Below are 12,443 nucleotides of genomic sequence, written 5' to 3'. Positions count from 1 at the left end.
TTTTAGACATCTCTTGAAGGAAAACCACACACACACACACACACACACACACACACACACACACACACACACACACACTCACACACACTCACACACACTCACACACACACACACACACACACACACACACACACACACACACACACAACTGCCTATAATGCACCTTCTCTGTCTTCAATTTTCAGTAATTATGAAAAGGAAGTTTCAGACAGCTATAGCACAAGATTGAATTGCAAGAACACAATGAGAAAACATTAAGGAACAAAAAAAAGGAGAGAAAGCTAAGATCAGTAAGCTGCTGTAAGGCAGGCAATAAAATGATATAAAACAAAAATAAACTCCTTTTTTTAAACTGATTTTTATTTCAAGGCTATTTTTTAAAATGACAACTTCTGGTATGTGTTTATATCTTTAAAATCAAACAATCACTTGTACTAGACACGCAGCTTGTAACAATCACAGCAGCAAGTATTTAATGACCATGTTCTTCATTGACCTCAGAGGCAAGGAAATGTTTACACTCCGCCTCCGCAGTGTAAAGTAGCTCGCACAGGAACGCTGAAACATCACCTCCAAGTATACAAGTGTGGTAGCCTACTGAGCATGGCTGTGCTGGAGTAACCCAGTAACCCATACTCTGATCCGTGCTTTCCATTAAAGCTTTCATGGTTTTCCTACTGCAGTACGGCTTTCCTTTGTCAATCACTCACTCACTCACTCACTCTAACTCTATGTATATGCATGTATATGACACACACACACACACACACACACACACACACATTTTATGATTATATTTAGCCATACTGTACAGACATTATATAGTGGTTTGGATGAGAATCTCATTAAGAGAAACCTTCAGGCTCATTTGAAATCAAATTGGAAACAGGGTCAGTTTCAGGACTTCTTTAAACGCAGTAAAAAAAAAGAGAGAAAGAGTGGAGTGACAAGAGGAAACGGAACGAGAAAAGGATCAGGGGGGAGAGATGGAGGGAGGGATGGAGAGGTGGTGGAGCAAGGAGGGGGCAGTGGGGAAGGGTGGGGGCAGTTCTTCTGACATTCTGAAAAATAAAAACACATCCAGGACCCCAGGGAATGATCATTACAGCCCTCCACGGCTGGGGCTCGAAGCCCTAAACGTGGCCATAATTAATCAACTGACTCACAAACCAATAGCCTTTTGTTTAGTAACAATTAATGAGTATATGCTTCAGAAAATAAGGAAAAGAAATCCACAGCTCGCATGAATGCAACTGATCCCTTGTAGGACGGTGAAATGTCCCCTGGCTGACAAAGCTCATCTGGCACTAAAGTAGGAGTGGACCGAGGTGGACAGGGCACGCAACGGCCAGCGTTTCATCCCTGCTGCTCATATAATATGAATGCATAATCATACACAAAAAATGCATGCAGGGCAGTTTCAACAATTAAATTCATCAAATGCACATTTACTTTCTAATTACTTCAGTTGGAGGACATGCATGAGGAACACTCCTCCGACACGGGCACACGCGACGCTTATACAGCGTTCTCTTATGCAAATTTGCTTTAATAATTTATGGGGATTTTAGCAGATGCAAATAGCGTCGAGCAAATATTTCCATTGGTCCTCACATGAGCAACGGGGTATTTAATCAGTAAACCAGGTAGCCAGGGTTAAATGTAAATTCTGTGAAGATGCAAACTACATCTCACTGTAATAAATGGTAACTGTTTTAAAAATTCCTGAATAGTAAATGGTTCAAAGCATCTCAGAGGTTCTATAATTAGAAGCGTCTATAAACAACTGGTGGATTATCCTGGGGAGTATCAGATTAAAAATAAGGAGTAGGTGTGAGATGTTACATGGTGAGGAGAGGTGAAGAAGTGAAGCCTTGTGGCGGCAGAAATGCTGGTCTAGAGATCCTTCTCTCTTCAACAAAGCTGAAGTCAAACATGCAAGTCACTTCCTGCTCCATGACTGTCACTAAAGTCAGTGACCGCCCACATGACAGGATACGCTCCTGGCACAATGCCTGCTTCTTAAGGCTCCTTCAGAAGCACCTTCTGCGACGTAACAATCACAGAGCCTCGGGGGGCGGGGGGGGGGGTCCACACACCTAACCTGAAAAGTACCTTTCCGGATCCTGACACAAACACGGACAGGACCCACCGGCGCGGGGAGCACAGCGGAGGCTGAATATTAAGCCGCGGCGTGGAAGCAGGAGGGAATGCGAGCGTGCGAGAGAGCGAGAGAGAGAGAGAGAGAGAGAGAGAGAGAGAGAGAGAGAGAGAGAGAGAGGGAGCGAGAGAGGAGGAGGGCAGTAAAAAGCCGGGGTGAGCCGGGGTCGGCCGCGTGCCGGTGAGCGCGACAGCTGAAAAGTGCTGCTCCGCAGACGGATGAGATGAGATAATTACATTACGGCCCATCATTAGCACTGGGCCCTCGCCCCACCAGCCGACGTTCAGAAGGCTCCAGTCTGAGCTGCCAGCTAGACCAGGCAGGCAGGAACTCTGGTGCGGCCACAGCTCGCTGCTAGGACTCCACCACCAGCGGCACTCCACTCGGCACACGGCCACGGCCTGTTAGCAGGAGGCGTTTAAATATTCAACATGCAAACCTGCCCGAGCGTCACTTATTTCAGTGAAACAAGAACTATTTTACGATCAAATAGGAAGGTTATGCGGATATCATAAAGCTGTCTTCTCCATTCCTCTCTTTTAATTTGGAGCATAAATTGCCTAGGACAGCACCCAGAAACCTAGACACGCTGGTCTAAAGATCCTGACAGCAGCCCCGGAGCTCTAGCCGGGTGTAGCCCCCACTCCAAGAGCTCTCGCGCGTCCGAGCGTAGACGTTAAGCGCTGATCTCTCTGCGAGGCTCCCGGAAGCTTCCGGCATGCCTCCGTCAGAAGGCCTTACACCATAAACCTACATGGCGGTTTACCAGCAGCTTTCTCTGCCCCGCCCTTTCCAGCTTCTCTGGCCCTCCACTGGGCCTGCACCCCCTTCAGACGGGCGGCGCGCGGCACCTCTCCCCCGCGCCCCAGAGCCTCTCTCCGTCAATCCCTGGCACCTCGCCAGCCTGTCAGCCCTCCGGCCCCGTCCAGGATGAATGGAGCGGTGGGAAGTTAGCGTGGCGGCGCGCGGAGTGGAGCGGGGCGGGCAATCGCGCGCATCTCCCTATGATCATCGTCCTAATTAAGATCTGACTGCTTTTATGTGATCTTTAGTAGTACATCAAAATATCAATTTGAGACAATTAGCCGCTGAACGTGATGACTCAATTCATCATTCCTGAAGGATTCCGCTTTTCTTTTTTGCCTCTGCCAATGAGGAATGAGGAAAAAGGAAGCCAAAATATTGGCACTCTCATTCAAGCACATGAATGTTTTCTGTCATGCATATCAATGGACAATTTTTCTCAGAGGCTAATTTCAATACATTAATTACAATGTTATGTTCTCATTAGATGATATAATTCACTCTCAAAGCTAAGCTTGGAATGGCTGTGATCTTCTGCAGCCACATTTTTTTTTTTTTTTTTTCCTGGCTTAGTGTAATTTACAAGGCCTTCCATGAATTTAAATGTCAAGAAACATCACATAAATGAACAGCAGAAAAGTGGTTTTAGCCCCCTGCAATAAAAGCAAGCGCCGCTTGTTGGAAGAAACCAGGTGACTTTTTGCAGGGTACCCTTTAGGCAATAAGAGACGAGCTGTCTGACAATTTTACATCAATCTCAATTTTTTTTTTCCATACATAGAAGATGGAACACAGAAACAAATGCAAGGATGCAATGAACATTATGTGACCAAGGAAGACAGCCAACAATAAATAAATAGAACTAAATTAAAACAAGGTGCTTGCGTCAACACTAGACCACATTTGTTCCAGACAACGTTGTGATCATTTCGTTATTTCTCATTTCTTGTATTCTTACGTTTCCACACACTTCAGTAGCCACGGAAATGCTTTCGGGAGCGCACGGCAAAACGCCTTGAAGGAGGGCCGAAAACACGCGTCTCGTTTTTCAAGGCTCCTCGACGATAAGAGCACATATTCCTGCAGAGAGAGACTGCCACGGCCAATGCACCTGCACCTCTGACGTGCCGCACTCTATAGCAACAGTTGCTCTGCAGTGGGCCAGGTCTTGGTGGACCTGTGAACGAGTCATTCGATTTCACAATTCAGGGGGAGCCCTAAGCAAGCAACAAACACCGGTGAAATTTCCACAACATGCCAGGAATTACTTTAAATGGCGACAACCGGCACAAGACAAGGGTTAAAAGAAACCCTGTTTTTGGACTGCTTCCTGATCAGGCCAGGAAAAAAAGCTTTGATTTCACTCTTGTGCCATCACAAAATTTCATGGTTAGCTGCCAATGTCATTCCAAAATCTAATTCACAAAACAATAGTACCCGCGAATTCATCATTGGCACAACACGTGGCTTCTCGGGCCATGCATCAAAAACATATTCAAAAAGCACTAGGCCTGTTCTCTAGGCCAGTGCAAAAATAATTATTTTCAGCTTAGAATTATTTAAAAAATGATGCATCTCCAAGAGGAGAGCTGTGTAAAGAGGAAAAGGAATTAAAGCTCCGTCTCCTGACAGACGTTCTCTTTCTCTCCCTCATTCTCTCTGCGTGTCTGCTTGCTTCCTCTTGAAGTAAAAGGGATAAAATCTCCCTTCATAAAGACCATTAAGAATCAAAAAGTTTGTAACGCCTAATTAGAATGTAAACGGGGGAAATGAAGACATCTGTGATTTAGGTAGCTGTCTCAGCTCCTGCCACTGGGGGTATGCTAATTACTGATGATGCAGGGGGGATATCTTAGAGAAGGCCAGATTAAACGTATCACTCCTACACCTATTTTTGCCCACCTGGGGATTGGCTATTCTAAACCAATCCCCAACAGACTCTCTCCACTGTCTCTGTGCTTTATGGGCAGGGAGATAGATCCAGTGAGGAGCAGCTCACTGTATGGGCTGCCAGAAGGGAAAAAAGGAGGGACCAGAGCTAAGGACTTTGGTTATGCTTGGTTTTAATGGTCTACCTCACTTATGTCAAGAACCGCACTAACAACTTCTCCCTGTGCGCAAAATCCATAAAAGCCCGCTGGCTTGTTCATTCTTTGCCCGGTCCATCGGTATAAACATTATGAAATTAAATAACACGTTGTGTCTGTTGATGATGCTGAGGCATGTACCACTGAGAAAGCTGTCGCACTTTGACAGTTTCAGACTTTCAGACCGAATATAACTTGGCTAACAATGCTCCATTATTCCTAAATAAAATGCCACACCATCTATTTCTGACATCCTTTGTCCTCATCATCGGTTTGATGCGATCCATCGTGGAAAGCAGGAAAATCCCAAACTGGAATGTGAGCAGCTCAAATCCTGATGTCAGCTTAACATGATTGCTGTGGTTATGATGCTGTCAGGTTGTGTTGCCTTGGCGATGCGTTGTAATGAATGGAAGTCTAGTGTGCACAGCAACATATTTATGGCAATCTGTCAATCATGGTTACTGCTATGGATTTCAGTGCTTCTCTCCCTAGACTGCCATGCAGCTATGGATCAAGCTGTTGATCGAAAAATGTAACAACACACACACACACACACACACACACAGCATTTTACATGGGAAGCCCACAAAATCTCACCAAAAGTATGAGTAGAGCTAAAGAAAAAAAAATAAGGATAAGTGAAGTTATTGCTTGAAAATGTGAATTAAAATTACACTACCAGCCACAGTGATCAATGCTGAGTAACGAGCTAAAAAAAGACCAATCAACAAATCAGAGTAGACCTTTATTCACAGACTGGCGCCCTGAGATGAGCTTGAATGCACAGGATTCTGTTTATGTTCGAGTGCACAAAGTATTGTGTTCATGTTTCTGTGAAATATCACATTCGGCACTGATTAAACATTCTGATCTAGAGGTAGAAGAACAAGCCCTGTTGACATTAGCTCCTCATCATTCTAGGATGCATTTGTGCAGCATTTACAATACTCTTATAGTACAAAGACAATGTTTGATCAATCAAAAATAAGCTGATATTCTTATCTTTTTAAGCAGGCTCTTATCAGTTTAAGTAGCACAATTGGAACTAAATTGCTTAGTCAAATGCTTCTAAAATTCATAACACTTCATAACCAATTGGTTTGATCTGTTTAATTACAGCGCCTAACTGACAGTTTGTTTGCCACTGTTTGCTAACTACCGCTCAGTGCTCATGCATCATTCTCCCAGAACGGCAGAGGGCCTGAAGCATGCGGAGAAATTCTACTCTGCTCCATGACTCTGGAGATAATCTCTGCTTGGACAGCAGAACAGCGTGGCAAGCATAGCAGGAGCATGTGAACGCAGCACAGATAATGGACAATATGCATTTTTTTTTTTTAAAAAAAACAGAAAACATACCCCCATAGGCTGTCAATCGCAGAGAGGATTGTGTGAGGCACCAAAAATAAAAAAAATTCGCTGAGAGCTGACAGACAGCATGTGTCCAAATGAGCTAAAGTGTGTGTGTGTGCGCGTGCGTGCGTGCACACGTGTATGTGTGCGTGTGTGTGCGTGTGCGTACGTGCACACGTGTGTGTGTGTGTGCGCGTGCGTGCGTGCACACGTGTGTGTGTGTGTGTGTGTGTGCGCGTGCACACGTGTGTGTGTGCGTGTGCGCGTGCGTACGTGCACACGTGTGTGTGTGTGTGTGCGCGTGCGTGCGTGCACACGTGTGTGTATGCGTGTGTGTGCGTGTGCGCACGTGTGTGTGTGTGTGTGTGTGTGTGTGTGTGTGTGCGCGAGGGAGTCTGGGGGAGGGGGAAGCAGAGGGAACATGTCAAGGATTCGAGGTCCTTCATCTTTGCTGCAGAGCACACATCTCTCAGTATAGCAACAGACAGCTGCAACCACTTTCTAATGCGGCCCAACTTAGATCAGCGAGAGGACTGACAGCGCACTCAGAAACGCACAAAGATAACACAGCCAGCTGCCATGGGAGAGAGAAACACAGCGAGAGAGAGAGAGAGAGAGAGAGAGAGAGAGACGGGCAGGGGAGTGAGAGAGGGGCCCTCCTGTTGTAGAAATGGGATTTGTATTTGCATGAGTCTCTCTCCCTAGGGGTTTTTCCTTCGTTTTCAGATGAAAAGCACACAAGACAACACTTAACATATTTGCTTAAAGATGACAACCCGGTACTGATTTCATTTGAGCTGGGCTTTGTCTGGAATGGGGATGGGAGGGGAGTGGGGGCGAATAAGATTTGTTACAGAGACTGACAAATGTATCCGTCTGTGCGGATGAGTGTTTCATCAATTTGAAACAGCCCCCAAGATCTCCCAAGGTGCTCGTCCAGCAGCAAGCAGCCTTAGTCTCAAGCTTCTTTTAATTGTCACCATTAGATTGAGATAAAAACTGTCAGTCTCATTTATACAAACAATCCCGAGAGGAAAGACGGTGCTTGCTCGCCGAGCACAGACATACTGCTGCCTTTTCTCCATTTCTTTTAACCAAACTACCAGCAAATGAGTCCTAAGATGCAGGTACACAAAATCACAAGCATTACATTAACTCCTACAGATGTAAATTTGACTCTGGAAAGTGTTAACCCAACACCGTTTATGTGTATGTCACCTTACTCAAGTGTCAAAGGGATCAGGTGAAACGTAAAAAATTCCGCCTCTGGTTTCTGTCTACTTTTCTCGGGACTGAAAACAACAGGAGGACACATTCCCACAAAAAAAAAATTTGTGAAACAGCTTTAAACCAAACAAGGGTTTAATAAAAAGCTATTTTTGTATGTGGGTGTGTATGTGAATGTCTTTGGGTCTGTGTGTGTGTGTGTGTGTGTGTGTGTGTGTGTGTGTGTGTGGTAGTGAAGTCTAATATTCATATTCATACTCGTTATTCACACTTGGGAAAAAAAAGGCAAATTTCCTTTTGACCACAACAATTATACACAGTCCTGTCAAATATTCACAATCAGAATATAAATTAGAATATTACATTATGTATCAATATATAACCTAAAGATGAACACAACTGTCCACTACAACATTCACCATCAAAGTCCACCAGTTGTTGATGGGCAAACATGAATGTGTATAAGTGCAACTGCAAAATAGAATACAAATAGTACAACTAAGGGGGACAAATATATAAAAACATCCATATTCAAAAATATTACATTTGTACCAGTTCCAATAATAATTTCCTAAAAAAATGCAACAGATTTTGAATGTAAAATAATGCAGATACTCAAGCATTCAAGCATGCTATATAGGGCAAAAGCAGAGTATAATATAGAATAACTATATCGTGCGGCTGCCGAGAGGGGTTTTCTTTCTATTGTGAATTTATAGTGGGATCATTAAAACCTGATGTGAGTCTTATAACATCTTAGACATGATCTGCCGTTTGTCTCTGTCAAGCAGAAATGGCACTCCTGCTAGTCACGAGGGAAGGTGTATTTTTTACTTTAAACAAAGCCTGTTAAAAAACCCACTCCTAAACCACTTCTCAAAATGTCCATCACATTTGAAACACCAAAGAAAATACCTCATTGCGATAAATGAACAACTGATTTTTAGTAGGTCATTAAATTCTAACGAAGAAAAGCGGTGTGTGAGAGTCTCCACAGCACCTGCTGGCACATTCTCAGTATGTCCTGCAACACAACCATCAACACGCTAGCGGAGCAGCAGCAAGGCTAGCTGTGCTCGCTGCAGCAGTGTGTATTCCATAGGTGTGTATTCCCAAGGCCGCCTGCTCGAGCATGTCAACACAAGACACATCAAGCAAAGAGGGTGGTGGAAGGGGGAGGGGTTAGCATCTGTCATCAAGCACACCGTAAAACTCAACATGAGGTTTCATGTCAACACACGCGGGCGCACGCCCGCCCGCCCAATCAAGCGCACGCTCTGCTTAACGTGCTGATAAAGGCAGGACCCGGGGATAAATCAGGACTGTGCCTGACCTCGCAGAGCACGGTGGCTCCACCCCCCAGAGGTGTAAAATAAACAGCCCTGCTCGGACCATCCACGTCCCACTGACCTGCCCCACGGTGCTACAACTACAAAAGCCTCAAACCATCCAAACATCTATCCAAAACGCAACCCTCTCTGGTTACACGCCCACATCACAAGGCTGGACAGCCAGGGAACCTTTACACATTTAACACACCTTAAATTAGGCCAGCAGACCTTCTCAACTAACACTCACGAAAACTAACCATGCATCTGTCTTACTAGCACAGGTATCATACATCTAATGGCTGGGGAAAAAAAAGCTGATGCTTACTTTAATGAAAATGCACCGCAGCAAAACACTTCAGCATACAAAATGTAAATGTAAATGTACATTTCCCTATTGAAGAGGACCGGCAAACACCCTTGAGTTTATGCCTGATTATTTTAATTGTGTGGTTAAATAACAAAATGTAAATGCTATGTATGTGCACATCACTTTTTCATTATCACCTAGCAATAATATGCTTTCAGGACAATTGAATGGTTTTAACCTATACATGTTAAAAAAAAAAAGATTAGACAGATGATATCAGCAAAACACTCTCCACAATTACTCCAACAACTTTTAACGAAATTGCTAATCAGATTCATGACTTTATTCAACTGAAAAATTAAAACACTAAATATTACTGTTATAACAGTATTGTAACTCTAAATAGAACAATATTGACTTCCTGTCATACTAAAACGTCCAAGTGTGACATATTAAATGGTGAAACAGGCATCAAGCAAGAAAGAAAATCACACAGAAATGAACGTTACCTCCATAAAGCAAGATTTTAAGGAAACAGGAGAATTCATCTGAAATTCTGTGAGATGTAGAACCACACAGTCGTGCATACTGTAACCTGCTCTTTACAAAAGGCTTTGCAGTGTTGCTCTGCACTGGTGATGGATGAAGCGCCATTGCTAGGCTGAATAATGCATGTGCCACATTCAGGAAATTGTTGCTAACTTTTCTCTGCCTCGGATATGCGAATGCAGCCGCACAGGGACCTTTTCTAACACTGGCTGCAGGTTGGTGCTGCCCAGAGAGTTTCTAATATCTAATGACTGCTATCTAAAAAGAAAAGCTAGGAAAGTTGTCTGTCACAAAATGCACGCGCACACACACACACACACACACACACACACACACACACATTACACTGTTGCTTATTTCAAATAAGCAAGTACAACAACTTATTTACACAAACTTGCAGTAAACAATCATTTTCTGTTTTTGTTTCTCCAAATTCATAAGGATTAGTGAAGTGTAATACGACTGCAGGCCTGCCGGCTTTATAATGACAATGAGTTGAAAGAGGCTTCTATTCATTCCATCTCCAAATCTGGAGAGTTGAGTTTTTCTGCTTTTTCCGGTTACTATGTGCCCTTAATCGTCATTGTGTGCATAGTGAGAACGCTAAAGACGCATGCCAACTTGTCAAGGCAAAAAAATAAAGAATAAAAAATGACATTCCGAAATGTATTTAACGTCCCCAACTGAAACTGGACTCCTACAACCGCACATGAAAACATACAAACTACATTATGATTAATGTGATGAATGTCATATTACTTACTGGGCTATTATTATTATTATGTCTATATTTTTGAGTAATTCACTAACGCTACAAGTTTATAAAAATAATGTAAAGCTCACTTTGCAAATAGTTTTCAGTCCTAAAATCTGCGATTGGAAAAACATTCAAACAGGTATCTATCACTAGTGTTTCAATAAACACACATTATTTTCGTTATTTAAATCAGTCATGCGACCTGAGGAAATCTAAAGACATGCTAGTCTACTGAAATGACACAAACATAAACCTACCATACACACCGGTGGTACTGATCATCTCTGCCGGGCTAAAACAAGGAAAGGGGAAAAAACAGAATCGGAATTTTCACGAGGAGAAATTCCAAAGGTCGGTTTTCAATACAGCCACTTTTCCTCCGCGCTCTCGAATTTCACCGCCGTGAAACGGGGGCCTTTTCGTCAGGTATTCATTTAACCTACATGCATATAATTAAGCAAAAGGCAAAACCAACAAAAGCTCTTGGATAACATGTAAGAGGAGAGACGCTTAGATAGAGAGAGAGAGAGAGAGAGAGAGAGAGAGAGAGAGAGAGAGAGAGAGAGAGAGAGAGAGAGAGAGAGAGAGAGAGAGAGAGAGAGAGAGCGCGACGGAGAGTGGGAGAGACTGGTCGGATAAAAACACATGACCACGACAGCAAGCTCATGTCAGTTTGCTCCACCGTCTGGTTAAAACTACCGGGGATAGAGATAGATTAGTGATCGCCTTCAACCGACATCAAATTATGCTATGAACTACTACTCCCTCAGCATAACGTCCTTAGCTTTAAAAACAGATTACACTCTGATGCCGACCGCTGCCCTTAAACAGTCATGTAACACAAAATGCCAAATTGGCATGAGAAAAACGGAAAACTTTTCAGGGAATAATATTACATGCACTGACCAGCCTTTTGCCAGAAAAAGTTACTTTGAAACAATTCTAACCGCACCCGTCTCTTACTTTCTCATCAAAGACCTAATGCTATGATAATGAGTACAATCCAACTATCACTCGGCGATATCCAACTTCACCCACCCAGGTGCGCGTTTTGCCTTCCACAATCTACGCAAACCTATTTTATATCAAATTCAATTCCGGACTCGGATACGGATCTGCAGTTTTTGGATGGTGCATGGGAGCGACTCAGAGGCATGCTATGCGATAAAGCAAGCGCTCTTCCGTAGTCCAGCAGCTCCGATGCTTTTTAGACTGTTAATATCGTTGGAATAGCAGGATTAACTCTTACCTGTGTGTGTGACAGGATCACCTCAGAGGTTAGAGCAACATCGATCCGACAGGTTCGCTGATGAATGGTCGTGCGGGTTAAGCGCAGATGCTTGCGATTTGAAACCATTCCAAGTTAGTAAGGGGAAGACTGACCACTGGCTCTGCCATGTTGGAATTTCAAACCCTAAACAGCTGCTGTACAGAAGCCAACACGCTGCAAATTGCGCATGCGCTCTGCCAGAGAGCCAAATTCAAAGCAGGCTGCCCGGGTCACGGCGAGGTTTACTTAAACACAGGTTTCCGTGAAGTGAGTTAAAAAAAGAAAAAACTCGTCTATAAGCGGCTACGGCGTTTCCCATTTTTAGAGGTTGCATTTATTTTGAATTATGAGTTAATATGTATAAACAGATTAATTGCATAGAGCAACTCAGTTCAGAACTCTGATGCTGAAATGTTTTCATTGAATTGAGCCTATGTATTTTAAAAACAATGTAATTTTCGGTGTAAGCCAAAAGAAATATTGTGATATATCATCGTCTGTTGTGTCACAATTTATTAGTGCCTGATATGTACTTCCAAAATGTGACAATAATGATGCCTGAACTACAAACAAATGTAGTAACAATTTAGTAAT

At 43.4% G+C, this 12,443-nt stretch overlaps 1 protein-coding gene across 8 annotated transcripts in view; it reads right to left on the bottom strand.

Moving 5' to 3' along the window:
* Positions 1–11,972, bottom strand: part of fign (fidgetin) — a 44,211-nt gene extending 32,239 nt beyond the window's left edge. For 4 of the 8 annotated variants that reach the window (XR_014123444.1, XR_004777091.2, XR_014123446.1 and 1 more), the window contains exons 1-2: positions 11,829–11,972; positions 10,837–10,871 (exon numbers count right to left, since the gene is read on the bottom strand). The gene's annotated coding sequence lies outside the window, so the exon portion shown is untranslated. Of the gene's footprint in view, positions 1–10,836; positions 11,528–11,828 lie in introns of those variants that run through there. The other 4 variants (XR_014123443.1, XR_014123442.1, XR_014123445.1 and 1 more) reach the window with 2 other exon arrangements.
* Positions 11,973–12,443: the final 471 nt, after the last annotated feature.

This window comes from Electrophorus electricus, chromosome 4, assembly GCF_041902795.1.
Source record: "Electrophorus electricus isolate QZ-2024a chromosome 4, ASM4190279v1, whole genome shotgun sequence".
NCBI lineage: Eukaryota > Metazoa > Chordata > Actinopteri > Gymnotiformes > Gymnotidae > Electrophorus > Electrophorus electricus.
Note: the sequence above shows the minus strand (reverse complement) of the source record. Positions and strands in the feature narration are given on the sequence as shown.